The sequence below is a fragment of the Dendropsophus ebraccatus genome, chromosome 2, assembly GCF_027789765.1.
Source record: "Dendropsophus ebraccatus isolate aDenEbr1 chromosome 2, aDenEbr1.pat, whole genome shotgun sequence".
Taxonomy (NCBI): domain Eukaryota; kingdom Metazoa; phylum Chordata; class Amphibia; order Anura; family Hylidae; genus Dendropsophus; species Dendropsophus ebraccatus.
In genome coordinates, this window is record NC_091455.1 from 84,228,203 (window position 1) to 84,246,062 (window position 17,860).

Consider the following 17,860-nt stretch of genomic DNA (forward strand, 5'->3'; position numbering starts at 1 on the left):
ACAACCTCAACACTGCTGCATATTTAGAATACTCTCCTACAGACATGCCATTCGTGTTTTAGTCCCTATATGTTTACTAAATTATTAAATATAGTTTTATTAGAAAAGGCTCAAATGCAATATATGCATGAAAAATACCAGTGCTGAAAACTATAGAACTCGTAAAACGATATAATTGTTATGCAAAATGTAACATACAGTAAGCCATAAAAATATAGAAATCAACCATAGAGTTAAAAACACCACATAATATGCTATTAACACAAAAAGACAAAAATAAACACATTTAGCGTTAGTTACAAAGCATCCATTGCTGTGGCTTTTCTCTTGAACTCTTCAATTCACTGCTCCTATTAATTTGCTTGAAATTTGTTTTCTCAAGTGTGTTACAACCCGCACCTGCTGCTCCCTGTGGTATTTGGGACAAAACAAAAGAAAGTGAGAAAGAATCTTTTTTTGTAGATGATTTCACATAAATTATAGACTGGTGCATATGTTTTGAGGTAGAACAGGCACAGTGGCAGCTGTGATTGTGCCAAAACCATACTGTATTTGGGAAATAATCAGGGAAACGAGAGGCAATGAAATCAATTAGTAAGAAGAATAGCAACAGTTTATATTTAGATTACTAATAGAAGTGCGCAGAGGGGGGAGAACGATATGGAAGTAGGTTTAGCGAGGAACAAACCTGGTCAAAGATTTCAAAGATTTCAAACATTTACCTAGGAATTTAAGATTTCTAAGCTATTTTACTCTGTGACTGAATTATTGAACAGTCTGAAATGAAGGTGTACGCTGTTCCTTTGTCATACTCTGGACAACTACATTTAGAATTAAAGGCTATTTAACAATCCAAATTGTAAACATGTTGCCATGTCAAGAAAGGCAACTTCCAGGGGTGCAAGAAAAAAAAATGCTCCAGCCAAAAATTGGATGGTAATTATATTGACATGGAGCTAGTTTGCAGCGAAAGCACACTATAAATAACAGATGGTTAAAATGTAAAGCAACAGCACTACTTTCATAAACAAGTAATTTGCATATGCTTCACTTTGATCAGAACCAAAATATTGTCACATTTTCACATTTCTCATATAATATATGATCTACAGTGTTGAACCCCAATTGGTTACAAAATGGGATTCAGTTATCTGAACTGATTCAAAACTATGCACTAGAAGTGGATGAGACCAGGGCAGACAGACACTGTGCTCTTTTAGAGACAACACAGCTCCAACCAAGGTGGCATCTTTATAAGGGGGAACATGCATCCAAGTGAATTTGTTGAATTGCCAAAGTAAAAGTGAGTACACCTGGGAGTCCACCACTTGTCATCTGCAGTGAACCTAATATTAGTAGTTATAAAAGCCACTCCAATAAATATATAAGCCATACCACAAAAAGAAAGGAAAATTATAGGGGAACAGGGATAAAGACGTAATAAGGACAGATGTACATGTGTGCTTTCAGCAAGAAAAAAGTGTACACTATTATTGTAGAAAGACCAATATAAGCAATAATACTGCGCCAGACCGTGACAATATAGTGTCCAGATACTATTGGCAGCACGCAGTTCTCATACCTTTAAGCAAAGCTGTACTTACCAGAAATCCAGGCCCAGTCTCCTGAAGCCACCTTTTATTATTGTGCTGGTTGAAAAAAGAGACTAAACACATGAAGTCCTGGCCAGCACAGAGTGTCATAGCTCAATCACATGACTGCCTTCTCTGTGAGCGTGCAGATGACCTGGGAAATACGGGACTTCCTGTTTTAGACTCTTTGAAAAGAGTCTAAACACAGGAAGTGCCATGTTTACCATGTTAAAAAAATAATGAATGTAAATTTCAAACATGTTTTATATTACATCTACTATTGACTTAGATTTAATTGATTTAACATTTTAATTTAAAAAAAGTCCCAGGTAATTCAATTTTGTCAGGTATTCCAGTTTTGCTAGGGAACTGTTTGGTTCCTGATGTTTTGGTGGAAATTTTGGCGCAAAACCTGGCAAAAAAAAGTTTCGCTTATTCTTCTTACAGTTTTATTATTACCAATAATATTAAATTGCATCAATCGAATAAATAATAGTTGATTAAAATGTTAAAAAAAGCACATATTCTATGTTGTTGGGTTTTTTTATGTTACGACTTCCTGCAGTAGGGTAACATGACAGTAACTTTAGGCCTAAAGAAATTTGACTTTATTCTTAACAGTTTTGACCTCTTATTGGTATGGGCTGCATTTCATGAAGAGAAGAATAAAAGGCGTTCACATGAGGAAAAGTGGAGGCAAAATGTCAGAGTGTCTTATAAAGCAAATATCAAAAATCAAGCAGGTGAAATTATTGCAAGATCGCAAGAGCACTAGGCTTGCTCCTGAGCCCCTCTATTGCTATGGGCCAATCACTAATGCATCTGGAGGATATGCTTAAAATACCTTTTGTTAATGGTATTCTGTTCATTGTTATAAAAATGCCTTTGAACATCAGTGGACAGTATAATGGCGGCAAAGCTTTTTAGCCATTGAGCCCACTCTGTCTGCCTCAGTCCAGTGCTAAATTCCACAGCCCCCCTTGTTACATTCCTGGTAAGTTGGGGGGGGCGCAATTCAAATGCAGCCATCTCCTGTAATTGGGGCACAGCAGGGGTAGTAGCAAGTAAAGACATGTGGATTTCACTGCCTCACCACACCTGCACCATTGGAGGATGTCTCTTGTGCTGCATTTGGATGGTGCTAAGAATGGAGGATATGGAGAATAGTAAAAAGGGGGTGCCCGTGGACCGCAGCAATTTAACATTTACCCAAGCTGAATGTCACCAGCCTGCACGTACTTACCACATAGTTGCCGTCCGAGTCCACTCCGTTGCAAGGGAGGAGGAGAGCAATTTTTCCTTCTCTTCTGCACTGCCATATGTACATACCAGTGATTGGTAATAAGCGCCTTTTGGTTTAAAATATTTTTTTTCCTATTTTATGGCTCTAAAACCTAGGTTCAAAAATTATGTTTTTGTGTCCTAGTTTGTCAGCATGAATGTGAACTAGAATCATTCTGTGCTAAATGCTATGGAACTCTCTAACACAGAATATTGTTATTGAATATTGTTATAATATTTAATTTTTAAATTAGATTTTTATGCCTTAAAGGGAATCTTTCACTAGGTTTATGCTGCCTTAAATGAGGGCTGCATAAGCTAGTGACAGAAATGCTGTACAGATTGGTGTATTACGTAAATCATTCTGTTCAGCCATTCTCCTAATATGCAGAAGAATAGGATTCTTACCACACCCCCTGCCCCTGCCCTCCAGCTGCTGATTGACAGCTAACTGCCTATACACAACATGGATAGATAACTGCCAATCAGCAGCTGGTGGGCACAGTTTTCTGCTTCTTATGAATAACGAGGGCTACTGTGCTCATGCCCATAATGGAGAGGACTACCTATTGTCCATGTTTTTCATGAAGAGATCTCTAGATGAGCTGCACAGAACAATGTAAGTGATACATCATTCTGTTCAGCTTCTCTGTCACTAGTTTATGCTACTCTTAGATAGGACAGCATAAACCTTTTGATAAAGTCAATTACAGCTCAGCTTTCATTTTACAAGAGCTTTCAGCTGAGCTGTGATTGGTTACTGTGTGCAGTTTACACCAGTGTATATTTTACACCCCTTGTTTGATCTGGGCCTCTGTGTTGCTAGCTTTGACACTCAAGATTTCAGTGACAATAAGTCTTCTAGAGGGGTAGCCATCTCAAAGAAGATGTGGCATACATAGACTCAGGATGGTTTTTGCATAGAGGTCTCCCTGTACATATTGTACACCACTGTACTACAAATAACTGTACTTGGATATTTTTGGTTTATATATTGGTAATGTTCAGAATAGAATAGAGGTTGTACACATGTTTAAACGAACAAAGTGAATTTGTGTACCTATTGACTCACATTGGATCTAATGGCATGAATGGATGTATTTTTCTTTCAGAACTGAGAAGTAGCTTACGCTTCTTATGCAATGTTATTCGTCAAACCATACTAATTATTCAGTCCCTTTGAAAGTCGACATGAGAAAATATCTTGTTGCCTTTTATGACATTTTAGAAGTAATGAAAGTCATGAGAGTGACTAGGAAAACAAACATAAAGCAATACCAATCCTATAAATGAAAGTGTAATTATGTTTAAAACCAAAAATATCAGTTAGTATAGACTTCCATCCTTCACAATGACTGCTTAATTTTAGTATAGGTATTTTATTTCCTGTATTCTTTAATTAGACATATTTCTTCCTTGAGGCATAATACAGCAGACACAACTAATGGCATCACTCCCAACCTCCAGGTAATTGAACAGTAAACTCTTGTATGATGAAAAGAAGAACTTGGTAATTAACAAAAAAGCTGGAGTACAAGTGAGATGCTTCTGGCAAGCAACCTCCAGCTTGGGAGATGTGTGAACTTTCCTTGACACAAGTACAACCAAGTGCCATCAGTTCCTCTTGGTTTCTCATGCACCGACACAGAGGTATAAAGTTACATTGCCTGTGAGATCATTAACATATATTGTGAGTTTGCCAAACTACACTTGTAGAGCTTGCTGTGTTTGGGAGATTATATGCTTGTTAATCATCGGAAGTGTAATTGCATCAGATTATGATTACTTAATATGTTTGATATTTGGATTGTTGGATGTCACATAGAGACATTTTATCTGAGTACAGAAAATAGGTTACCATTCCATATAACTGGGAAAAAAATCAAACCCACCATAGTAACACTAATTCTTTGGGATGCAATGTTTTAAATAGTCTTGGTATCTATTAAAACTCCAAAATGGATCTAAGATCTCCCAAAGTGTCTCATAGTGCATACATTTACATTATTATATGCAAGGGCTCTTCATAGAGGAGAAGGGCAGACTGCTATATGCAGCCAGTTTCTCCCCATTATTGACAGACCACCACGATTATGTTGCCACTCACCATTAATCCCTTCAATGCCGTAATCGTGTCATCAGCGTACCTTTCACTGTCTGATTGGGACCCCCACAGTAAGGAAATTAAAAAAGGTTTTAAAAATATGACATAGCCCTTCCCCCAATAAAAGTTAACCCCCATTTTATACATAATACATTACCCCCATTTTATACATAAAACACATTAAAAAAAAAACATATTATATATATTTTAGCATGAACAATTGTCCGATCCATTAAAGCGACTCTGTACCCACAATCTGACCCCCCAAACCACTTGTACCTTCGTATAGCTGCTTTTAATCCAAGATCTGTCCTGTGGTCCGTTTGGAAGGTGATGCAGTTATTGTCATAAAAAATTACTTTTAAAATTGCAGCTCCGTGCCCTACGGGCATATCCTCGCCTAACTTTGCACCACCCCTCCGTCCCTCCTCCCCACCCTCCTCATCATTAGGAATGCTCCAGGCAGATTACCTATTATTTACCACCTGTGTTACCACAGCACATGGGCTGGATCATTAAGACACCTGTGCAATATTCAAACAAAAGTAAATGTTCCAGTGGCATTCCTAATGATGAGGAGGGTGGGGAGGTGGTGCAAAGTTAGGGCACAGATACGCCCGTAGGGCACAGATACACCCGTAGGGCATGGGGCTGCAATTTTAAAAGTACATTTTTATGACAATGAGAACTGTATCACCTGCCGAACTGACCGCAGGTACAAGTGGTTTGGGGGGGGGGGTCAGATTGTGGGTACAGAGTCGTTTTAAGCTACAGCAATACTATTCATGTACGGTCAGTGGCATAAACGGAAAAAAAGATAAAAGCGCCAGGGTTGTGAATTATTTGTCACATTATATAAAAATATAATAAAAAGAAAAATATTTTTTTTAAAAGATACTAACAAAAACTAGAGATTGTGGTTCACTAAAATGACGTCCCAATCAGCCCTGTAGGTGATAAAATCAAAGTACTATGGTTCTAAGAGGGTAAGGAGGAAAAATTAAGAAGGCAAAAATGAAAATTGACTCTGTCCTTAAGGCCAGTGTCCTTAAAGGGTAAATAAAATTACTGTCTGGCCATGTGGGAGCTTTAGATTGATGGCAATGCAAATAATTATACACTTCTGACAACACCAGTATCGTTTTGCTGTTGAAACTATGGATGAGCAAATTTACAGTAGGAATGAAGCGAAGCGCTTCAACAGGATTAGCAACTTGTGCCGCTCCCCTGTGGGTGCCAGGAAAAGCTGGATCCAGTCCTGGGAAACTGAAAAAAGTTTCCCCCAACACACATCATTTAAGCTATGTTGCCAAACAATATTTTTGCTCAGTATTTTGCAACCAAAACCAGGAGTTTATGTTTCCCTTAGATAGGACAGCCCAACTGCCCTAATGGCAATTATTTGCCATTAAATGGCACCCATCCACTCAATGTGGGAACATAGCAACATTACCATGAGAGGAATGTGGCATTATTTTTTTTATTTATAAAATAGGGAAAGAGGGTGGTTTTGCTGAGGACAGTGCAAGGAGCTTAAAGGGAACCCAGCTGTATGACGGACCGGCTTTCTATAATCGCATTGCAGCAAGCCTATCCCACCACAAGACCACCAGGGTTGCTTTCTATGACCCACTTAAATGCTGTGCAAGGCTTAATTGGATTGCCACACCCAAAGGTGTCTGCAATCCAAATGCCATGGGCTTATTTAACCTAGTTTTTCTAGCTGACAAGTCCACTTTAAAAACATGGAGTTATGTCCCTAGGTGGCATGGCCAGGTTGGGGAAAAACATTTTGTATAATGAAGTGGCGTCCCCTAAATTGCACATACTGGAAAGGTATAAAATACACAGGGTTCATATAGTGACCCACTGCTATGTTTATATGTTCAGACCACAACTAATTTTAAAGACTTTACATTTCAAACATCTTTGCAGAACCAGGGAATATAAAGGCCCTATTACACAGAACGATTATCGGCCGTATTCAGCTAATATCGTCCGTTACGGCCGATAATAGTTCCATGAAATAGAAGGCAACAGTGAGCCGAAACATGTTGAAACATGTTGAAAGACAAATACAGCAACACTAATACAGCAACAATATTCCACGGAGCGACGGCAGCAGACCGCCAGGCATCCCCCCCACCCCCACCCCGCGGCCTCCCCTGTACTCAACCGCTCGCTGCCGCCGTGTGTAATAGAGGCAGCAGCGAGCGTGGAACGAGGAGCAAACGAGTGCTGAAAAAAAACCTTGTTTACTATTAAAAGTACATTAAAAGTTAAATATATGTGTCTATTTAATGTATTACCGTATCTGTACAGTTCTGCCACACTGGTAGCAGGAAGTGAGAAAAAATGGCATCTATGCAAATCCACATTGTCTCCTGCTCCTTCTGCTATCCCCCTTAGAAGACAAATATTCCATGCCTCTGTCTCACATTGTGTGTGTTTGCCGAGATCAGGCTGATGATGCAGACAGGGGGCAGGGTGTGATGTCACAGGAGGCTTGGCTGGATCCTCCAATCACCTGAGTGATTTGCCATCTCTGACCAGCAAAAAGCAGGTGTTGCACTGATTTCTCTAATTGTGCAGAAGTGTGCAGTGAAATTAGGGTTGTGTTCACACATGTTGGAGTGTCATTGCAGCACTTCAGTGTATTCACAAAAATCATGCAGTAACACAAGTAAATAATGCTAAACGGCAGAGTTTCAGAGCCTTATTGTGGGGCTCAACTTTTAAAAAAAAAGATGCTTGATCATAATATGTGCGTGGAAATGAAAAAAAAAAAAATCAAAAAGTTCTTTATTCCAATATCAGCGTTACAGGTAGAGAATACAGCGTGCTGTGTGGTGTTACAGGTAGAGAATACAGTGTGCTGTGTGGTGTTACAGTTAGAGAATACAGCGTGCTGTGTGGTGTTACAGGTCGAGAATACAGCGTGCTGTGTGGCGTTACAGGTAGAGAATACAGCGTGCTGTGTGGTGTTACAGGTAGAGAATACAGCGTGTTGTGTGGTGTTACAGGTAGAGAACACAGCGTGCTGTGTGGTGTTACAGGTAGAGAATACAGCGTGCTGTGTGGTGTTACAGGTAGAGAATACAGTGTGCTGTATGGTGTTACAGGTAGAGAATACAGCGTGCTGTGTGGTGTTACAGGTAGAGAATACAGTGTGTTGTGTGGTGTTACAGGTAGAGATTACAGCATGCTGTGTGGTGTTACAGGTAGAGAATACAGTGTGCTGTGTGGTTTTACAGGTAGAGAATACAGTGTGCTGTGTGGTTTTACAGGTAACGAATACAATGTGCTGTGGGGTGTTACAGGTAGAGAATACAGGGTGCCGTGTGGTGTTACAGGTAGAGCATACAGTGTGCTGTGTGGTGTTACAGGTAGAGAATACAGCATGCTGTGTGGTGTTACAGGTAGAGAATACAGTGTGCTGTGTGGTTTTACAGGTAGAGAATACAGTGTGCTGTGTGGTTTTACAGGTAGCGAATACAATGTGCTGTGGGGTGTTACAGGTAGAGAATACAGGGTGCCGTGTGGTGTTACAGGTAGAGCATACAGTGTGCTGTGTGGTGTTACAGGTAGAGAATACAGTGTGCTGTGTGGTGTTACAGGTAGAGAATACAGCGTGCTGTGTGGTGTTACAGGTAGAGAATACAGTGTGCTGTGTGGTGTTACAGGTAGAGATTACAGCATGCTGTGTGGTGTTACAGGTAGAGAATACAGTGTGCTGTGTGGTTTTACAGGTAGAGAATACAGTGTGCTGTGTGGTTTTACAGGTAGCGAATACAATGTTCTGTGGGGTGTTACAGGTAGAGAATACAGGGTGCCGTGTGGTGTTACAGGTAGAGCATACAGTTTGCTGTGTGGTGTTACAGGTAGAGATTACAGCATGCTGTGTGGTGTTACAGGTAGAGAATACAGTGTGCTGTGTGGTTTTACAGGTAGAGAATACAGTGTGCTGTGTGGTTTTACAGGTAGCGAATACAATGTGCTGTGGGGTGTTACAGGTAGAGAATACAGGGTGCCGTGTGGTGTTACAGGTAGAGCATACAGTGTGCTGTGTGGTGTTACAGGTAGAGAATAGAGCGTGCTGTGTGCGTGGGTGGGACCACAATAAAATCATAAATTACTGCAAATAATTCAGTAACACAATCAAACTGCAATGTGTGAACACAGCCTAGATGTTCTGCAACAGGTTTGGGCGGGGAGTGTGCAGGGGGGAGGACTGTGATGAACAGCTGAGGAAAAGCAATGCATTCTGGAACATGTAGTACCAACCGATAAGCCAGGATGTGCAGAAACACAAAACAGAACAAAACCCCCCAAAACAAATGAATTTTTGGTAGTTTCAAAACTGGGATAGATAGGTAAGTAATTTTATATGCTGAAATTTAATTTTTTTAACCTTTAATTTAGGTGTCAAAATGTGGCCTGGATTCATTTTGGGTTCTAAAATTACATTAGTTCCACTGCAGTTTTCTAACTTTTTATAAATACAGTAACATATTATTTCCCCTGGAATATTTACGGAATAAGGTAAAGAATGGAGGAACCACCATTTTTTGCTGACTAATTCAAATGGAAATCAACTGAAATAACTCTGTATATGAAATTAGAGGTACAAAAGTTACAATTAGTATCTGCACATGAGCCCTTACTCATATGTACACAAATGTACACAGGGGTAGATTTTGGTTTGGTATTAAGGACAGGAGGAAGAGGCCTAAGGTGAAATTTTACACTTGGATACATGAGCCTTGAGTTACACCTCAGCATTGAATGTTATATAGTACTGCTTGCATACTAGTTCCAGAGTCTTTAGTACCAAAAATGGATAATAGTGATACCTTATTTAGACAAAAAAGATGCATAAAGTGGAAAAGCTTAAAAGGAGAGATGCTAATAACGACACAACGTTGTCTGCTTAAACCTCAACATGAACTGATAGCAAAATGTGCAGCAGAAGAAGCATTCTGCGGAATAATGAATCATTGACTGAAAGTAGTGTAATTAGCTGAATGCTGAACTGTTTGTTAAATCATTTGTATAAGGCAAGCACATTCTCCTAGATCCAACAACAATGGTGTGAAATGTACACGAGTGACATTGATGCTTTATGCTGCAGATCACTTAGGGGATTTCAGCTCAGGTGATATCCACCAAAGTTTATCATTCTTAAGCATGTCATCTTCTCTTCTCTTTCACAAAGGTATTTGTACACATCACCACAATGCAAGATATTCATTTCATACAAATAGAAATAGGCTAAGTGCTACGAAAATGAGCCAAACAGTAACATAATAAAAAGATCAGCCAAACAAGATTCCTTTGTCACAATGACACCCATCGTTCCTCTTTACATGTATTTTATAAGGCTTATAAAAGTTGAATTAAGGACATGAAATACACTTCTTACCTGTTCTCATATCCCATATGAGGCATGAACTCGCCACAACTTTTGTAGGTGAGCTGGCTGTTACTGCCAAGACAAGCCCGTCTTGGACTTGGAGGCCGGATTGCTTATCTGGGACCTGAAGATGATGTAGGAGGACATTGGTAGCAAAAAGAAGAAGTAAGAATAGGCTGTTTGTTATGTTCTCACCAAGGACAGCAATGTATTAAAAGTAAATTTTGAGCAGAATACAACTTTAAAATTATAAATAAAGTATATAGCAATATACAATTATGAACCTACATACTAATATTGGCCCATGTGGAGAGGGTAGTTCTAACCTTTGGTGGAAATTAGATAAAGGTGCTGACATTCTAAACAATCCATTCTATCTACCTCATCCCAGAAAGACCATCACTGTTTAAAACATTATCATCTTTGCTGTGGATATGGGTAATTGTAAGGTTGGGAAAACCCCATTAAAATAAACTGCTCACTTAGTTGTTAATCTCTAGTTAACAGGTGTTAGGGTACATGCACACTACGGAATCCCGATGCGGATTCCGCTGAATGAACAGGTTCATTCTTTGGACGGAATCTGCCCGTGCATAGAATGGAGTAGAGCTGCCAAAGTCTGCGAGGGGGTGTGAGCTGCTGAGTCCGCAACGGGTTTTCTGTCGGGATTCCATAGTGTGCATGTACCCTAAATGGGAAAAATGACAGTTGGTCATAAGCTTCTTTCAATCATCTAACTGGAATCATTGAGATGCATGTCACACCTAGGAGACCCTCAGCTATCTTTGAATAAGGTCTCACAACCCAGTCTGAATGCTACACTGTACTCCATTTTACTTCTATGAGAGTTATGGAAAGATAGAACAGGTTACTATTCTATGGTTGCATCCATGTTTTACAGGACTTCCTAGGTCTGCATCTAACTTCTGGAGTCATTTGCCAAGCATTCGGGTTAGACCAGTTTGCTCATCTCTGCTCTTTATATAAATAATGTTGCAAATAACAATGGACTAATGATATAACAGATACCAAAACAATGTCTGTGCTGAACTGTAACCCAAGAATAAAGTGTGAGACATTTTATTCCAGTAAATCTTTTGAGATGTTTATGAGGTTTCAGATGTTGTTACATGCTTTGTTATGATGTTCAGTACTGTCCTATTCTTTACTGTAATATGTAGCTGTCATATGAATGTCATGATATTTATGTATACTAACTCATTGTAGGCTCCTGTTTTCATTAGTTTTTTTTTATTTCCTCAGTTGTCATTATTGCTGCAGTTGCCGCTGCTGTTGTTGATGATAAGAGGTTTTATTTGGCTCAGTGACATCAGATTTATTTGACGGTCTAGAAACAATCTTAATTTCAGAGATGGCAAAGAAAAGAAGCTTAACATACCTTAGTATTACAGATTAAGTGACTAGTTGAGATACAAACCCAGATGTGGAAATCAACACTCATACTTTTGCCTGGTAACAACTGTAATCACATACAGTAACAACGTTCTTACAGGATTTTATGAACAAATATATAACAACATTCATAAAGTATCACAAAACCTCACAAATAATAACACAAAACCCCCCAAATAATAACATTACTAATCTGCTTCATCTACTTAACAGTTCCTATATGTATTGTAAACTAAAAGGGCTACATTGAAGAAAAAGAAGGACGTTATTTTTATAATCAATGCTAAAAATGTTCCTTCCTGTCTAGACACTGTGAAAAGTGAAATGTATTTTCTCTTTAAAGAGGACCAATCACCTAAAAATCACTATCCCTATAATAAAAGATTCTCTGTCCATAAGTCTATTCCTGAAGATACAGACTGCCTGTGCAGTCTGTATCTTATGCTTTTACCTAATCCAGGATAGCGGAGAAGTAAGGCCGGGGGCGGCCATCTTGATGACGTCACAGTGGTGCGTTCCAACGCTGGAACGCAAGGGACGTAATCAAGATGGCGCCCGGCTTTACTGCACCGCTACAGAGGAGTAGGTAAAGTATAAGATACAGACTGCAAAGGCAGTCTGTATCTTCATGAAGTTTATTTCTGAAGATACAGACTGCACAGGCAGTCTGTATCTTATACTTTACCCACTCCTCTGTAGCGGTGCAGTAAAGTCGGGCGCCATCTTGATTACGTCCCTTGCGTTCCAGCGCTGGAACGCACCACTGACGTCATCAAGATGGCCGCCCCCGGCCTTACTGCTCCGCTCCGCTCCGCTCCGCAGCTATAGGTAAAAGAATAAGATACAGACTGCACAGGCAGTCTGTATCTTCAGGAATACACTTATAGGCCCAGTTAGGATATTCATACACAGCGATCTCGCGCTGTATAGCGCGGGATCACTGTGTACTTACAGAGCGGTGGCAAAGGCTCATGGGAGCCCTTCCTGCCGCTCGGCATGCCGGGAGCTTCCTGTCGCGCGCCGGCTCTTTTCAAAAGAGCCGGCGCGAGACAGGAAAAGAAAATCGGTATATTGTGAAAACGCGGCCCTAAAAGTAATGAATTCAAATTACAAATATTAATAAAATTACAATTTTAATCTAATTATCGAAAAAAAAAATTTTAATTTCCGCCCATGATTGGTTCTCTTTAACTTGGTTCTTCATAAGTTTTAGAATGTTACTGACAGACAAAAGGACATGTTTAGGATGTGACTGTATTCTAGGGGTGCAGAGGTAATGGTGGCCCAACCTTCTCTCTGCTACATAAAAGGATGCTAGTATTATAAATAGCATATCATAAATGCACAAAAAAACTAAAATTATAAAAGCAAATTATTTGCCTGATATACCGTTATGGTCATAGATTATCGGTAATCACTCCCCCCACTAACACTCCCCCCACTAAAAGCGAGACTCAGATACTCCCAGCAGACAGCTTCTCCACGGTCCTTCACACACTTTCTTCAGCCTTAGGCCCCGTTCCCACTGAGCAAAGGTAGCGGAATTCCGCGGCGGAATTGTCCACCGCGGAATGCCGTTAGCCTGAACATGTTCATTCTTCAGCGCGTACAGAGCAGGAGCGCGCGCCTCCCATAGACTACCATTATGAGCGGGAGGCTAACAGCATTCCGCGGTGGACAATTCCGTCGCGGAATTCCGCTACCTTTGCTCAGTGGGAACGGGGCCTTATAGGTAAGTATCGAGAACTCCAACATTAGTGCAATACAATGTGTTATTCAAAGATCTGACGCGTATTGTCCAGCTTCCCGCTGTCTTGTGAGTAATTGCAGATTACCGATGTTCTATTTCCATAATGGTCTATCAGGCTAATTGTTTGCTCTCCAAATTTTTAGATTTTTGTGCATTTATTCAGTTACTCTGGATTTATCTACCACATCTGATGGAAGGCGCTTCGAAGTATCTACTACCTTTGCAGTTAAATAATTTTTCTCCATGTTCCTTCTGATCTTTTCCCCTACTAACCTCAGATTATGTACCATGTTAAGTTTTTTATTAAAAACACTTCCCTCCTGGACCCCTTAACATATTTACTTTAAAGAGACTGTTGGGACAGGGGAGGTAGGGACAAGACACGACAGTGAGCCCTGATGCTGAACCCACCAACTGTCCCTACCTACTTGCCTTAAACGGCCCTAGGCGACTGTGGACAACCACGAAGACGTTCCCTGTACTAGATACGTGCACACAGAACAAGACAGACAAACAAACAAAATAGCGGATAGTCAAACAAGCAAGGTCAGAACCAAAGGGGCAGTGCAGTACAAAATCAGGTAACAATCGGAATAGTCAAAAAGTCAAGCCAGAGGTCAGGTAAAAAAGTCAAGCAAGCAGAGGGAGTAAGGATGGAGAGCGCAGGAATAGAAAGGGGGGAGCTGGGATCAGGGTGTTAATCTAATAGCCAGCGCTGGGACACTGCCTTAGCTTTCTTTTATGCTGACCAAAGCCTGGTCCGAATCCCCATTGGACTGATGCTCTGATCTTCAAGGTTACAGACAGGCAGAGAAACCAGTCAGTCTAAAGACCTACTCAGCTGGAAAAATCAAGTCTCCATTGCCAGATAGCTGAGAAGCAAGCGGGTGTGGCAAATAGAAGTAAAAACAGGCCCAGTTCAAACCACCTTACTGCACAGTCCTGACAGAGACTCTGTCAGAAGGTTTATGCACTCCTATCTAAGCATAGCATAGACTAGTGACAGAGAAGCCTAACATAATGATGTATCACTTACACCGTTCTGTGCAGCTGATCCAGAGCTATTCTCCTGAATAACATGGACAAGAATTCGTCCTCTCCCTTATTTGTGCATGAGCTCATTAGTCCTGGATATTCATGAACACTCAGCTGCTGATTGACAGTTGTCTATTTATACTGTATATAGGCTGTCAATCAACATCTGGAGGGTGGAGGAAGTGATGCAGTATGAAATCCATTCTCCTGCATATCAGGAGAACGGCTGAACAGAATGATGTAGATAATACACCAATCTGTTCAGCATTTCTCTCACTAATGCTGCCCTCATTTAAGGCAGCATAAACCTAATGACAAATCCCCTTTAAGCATATTTGAAATGCAATAGGGCCTCTAACTGTCCATTGTTCTGCCAATAACAATAAATTAATATCATATCATATCTCAAGTGCTGTAAAAATATATAAATAGTTTTAAATCTAAATATTGGGTGGGCCATAAGTATGGATACACCACTATAAAATGGAAGTGGTTGCTGATATCACCTTATTTTTGTGGCATTGTAGTACATGAGAGGGGGAAAACATTTAAGGCCCGGTGACGCGCATGGCGGCGATCTGCAAAGCATTTGGATTCAACTTTACTTTTTCAATGGGAAGGGAGTCATGTGACACATCAAACACATTGAGAATTGCACAAGAAAAACAATGGTATGCGCATTTTTAACATAGCTTTATTCATTATCGAGTTATTGACATGTTTGTGGCATGGAGCAATGACAGTAACCCAGTAAAGGATGTCCTCAAAAGGCTGCTCATTGTGTTGAATTGTCAATGCAATTTTTCAGGGTGTATCCATACATATGGCTCACCATGCATATATACAAAATAATGCTACAAAAAAAAATTAAATTGTAAGAAAATTGTAAAAACAAATAAATAACTATTATGTATTTTAAAAGTAAGGCAGTTAGCTATATTATGATGAATAAAATAAACATTGGATTACGTATGAAGCTATAAGACTGATTTCTCAATAGAAAATGTGAGGATTGGACCTTTTTGTTGCTGTTGGTGCAAAAGGGGGCTAAGAAATGGAATTATGTGAGTCTCAATGTGCGTGGATATCATTGAGGCATCTTTCTGTGTCTAGCCAGATTTACTTCCATTTACAACCCCACAATCATTTATCCCTTATGGCTGATCTCAACAAAGAACATTTTGAATCTAAAACAATGAAGAAATATTTGTTTTCCACAAGTGATACAAAATGAAGCTAAGTAAAGTCTTTTTAAGCAATAATTGTACAAATGTCATTATACTTTTATTGATTTTCAGCGTCCAAGAAAATGCCTCTTTTGTGATATATAAACTCCCACTGAACACAGCCAAAGAGATTACGTTAACCTTTCTCCGAACGAGAGAGACATATATAAATCCAACCAATAAGTCCAAGCCTTTTTTTTTATCACTAGAGAGCTTAGGTATAATGATTGAACCACACTACAAGTTATCACTTATGACTTGTTCATTTCCAACAAAGAATCTGTTTCCAACCTTTAGACTTCCCATTCCCACATTGGCTACTAGGGTATAAAATGTGTAATTAACAAGTTCTTTATTGTGTCCGCAATAGTAATTGCCATGTATAGCCTAAAGGTAAAAAAGTATAAAAAAAAAAAAAACTTGTTCCCCCAGCCCCTCCTCTTACACTTCCCACACTTAACTACCTCAGTGTACTTGTTATTAGGATATTGCAAACACTTCACCTCTAACAAGGCCCTTGTGATGAACATGTAATCACATGTAGTGACCTCTACGTAGGAAAATCAATACATATTCAGTAATATTTCCTCTTCTACTCCAAACCAGACTGAAAAACAGTGGCTGGGTAGAGATTAGATTATCAATTATCACAAACTGTCTGTTACTTCAAAGGGATCATGAATGAGAGAAAGTAAAGTTTATCAGGGTTTTAAGCCTTCCTTTAATGTCCCCCAGATGCAGGGCTGTGGAGAGAGGGGGGGGGGGGGGGGTACTTTAAGTCTGATCTGTGAAACCGAGCCACTGGAAAAATTATATAAGCAGCGTTTTCTTTGGAACATGAATCATTGGTTTTGGGTCAGATATTGACAATAAGCAGACTCTTGAAATTGTTAAACAAGGGAAACTTAATTCAAGATACTGGGATGTCTATGGAGCTTGAACGTTTTATCGATAAGCACATGTTGGAAGCGCTTCTTTTTCCTGTTTTTGAACACCAATTTTTCCCTAGGTCAACAGATTGTTAATAGTCTGTCAAAGGATGATATATTGATAGTCAGTAAAAGTGCAAGATGTTAGTCCTCACTTATTTCTTTAAGTATTATGCCAGCAACCTCACATGGCGAGCAATTGTCAATGTCAAATATATAACCTAAAGTGCTATTTATCAAGATCTACCACCTGCAACTGCGAGGCAGACATACAGCTTTACCCATCATAGAATAGGAATGAAACAGAATGGATGTTTCTGTGTTCTAAGTCTACAATTATCTGCATGGGTCAGCTGAATCATGTAAATAGGACACCTGTATTATTATGATGCCATTGGGAAGAAAATATTGTGTTCAAGTTTTTTTTTCCCTTGAGTAATTCTTCATTGGTAAAACACAGAAATAGTTAACTACACACTGATTAGGTGTTACCGGTTTTCAGAGCAATCTATGACAGTATATGGCCATGACCTCACAACGTTTTATTTTGGCCGTTTTTTTGGGTCGGCTATCATTCTGAGGCCAAATAACATCTGTTATGTCAAAATTATGTCCGTTATTTTGAAAGTATAATTTTCAGACACATATATTGCAGACTTTCAAATGCAAAGCCTTTGGCTGCCATGAAAACTCTTCGGCACCTGATAATCATGTCTCTAGGCTGCCGGTTGGCAGAGACCCAGAGACTACCAATCAGAGGTTTCTAAGGTCTTGGCAGTTAGTGTGGGGGACAGCTGAGCTCCTGTTATACTCAGCATGCACGGGAGACACATGCCAAACAGTTACCTGCCAACTGTAAAAAGGTGGCAGCATGGCCTCAGTCCCTTTAGTGACTGCACTAAAACAGTATATGGCCAGATTCACATGTACCGGATCCACAGCGGAATTGACGCTGCGAATTTGCAGCAAAATCTGCTGTGGAAACCATCACAATACACTGTATGTTTTGTGTAAATCATGGCCGTTGTTGCAAATTGCAACAACGGCCATCATTTACACAAAACATACGTTGTGTGAACATGGCCTAAGACTGATCAGATATCAATATGATGTTCAG

At 39.8% G+C, this 17,860-nt stretch overlaps 1 long non-coding RNA gene across 1 annotated transcript; it reads right to left on the bottom strand.

Moving 5' to 3' along the window:
* Positions 1-333: 333 nt before the first annotated feature.
* Positions 334-17,530, bottom strand: LOC138784540 (uncharacterized). Its single transcript, XR_011361873.1, has 3 exons — positions 17,445-17,530; positions 10,400-10,514; positions 334-409 (listed from the first exon to the last, which is right to left on the bottom strand). It is a non-coding gene; the product is annotated as an uncharacterized lncRNA (long non-coding RNA).
* Between the last annotated feature and the right edge of the window lie 330 nt (positions 17,531-17,860).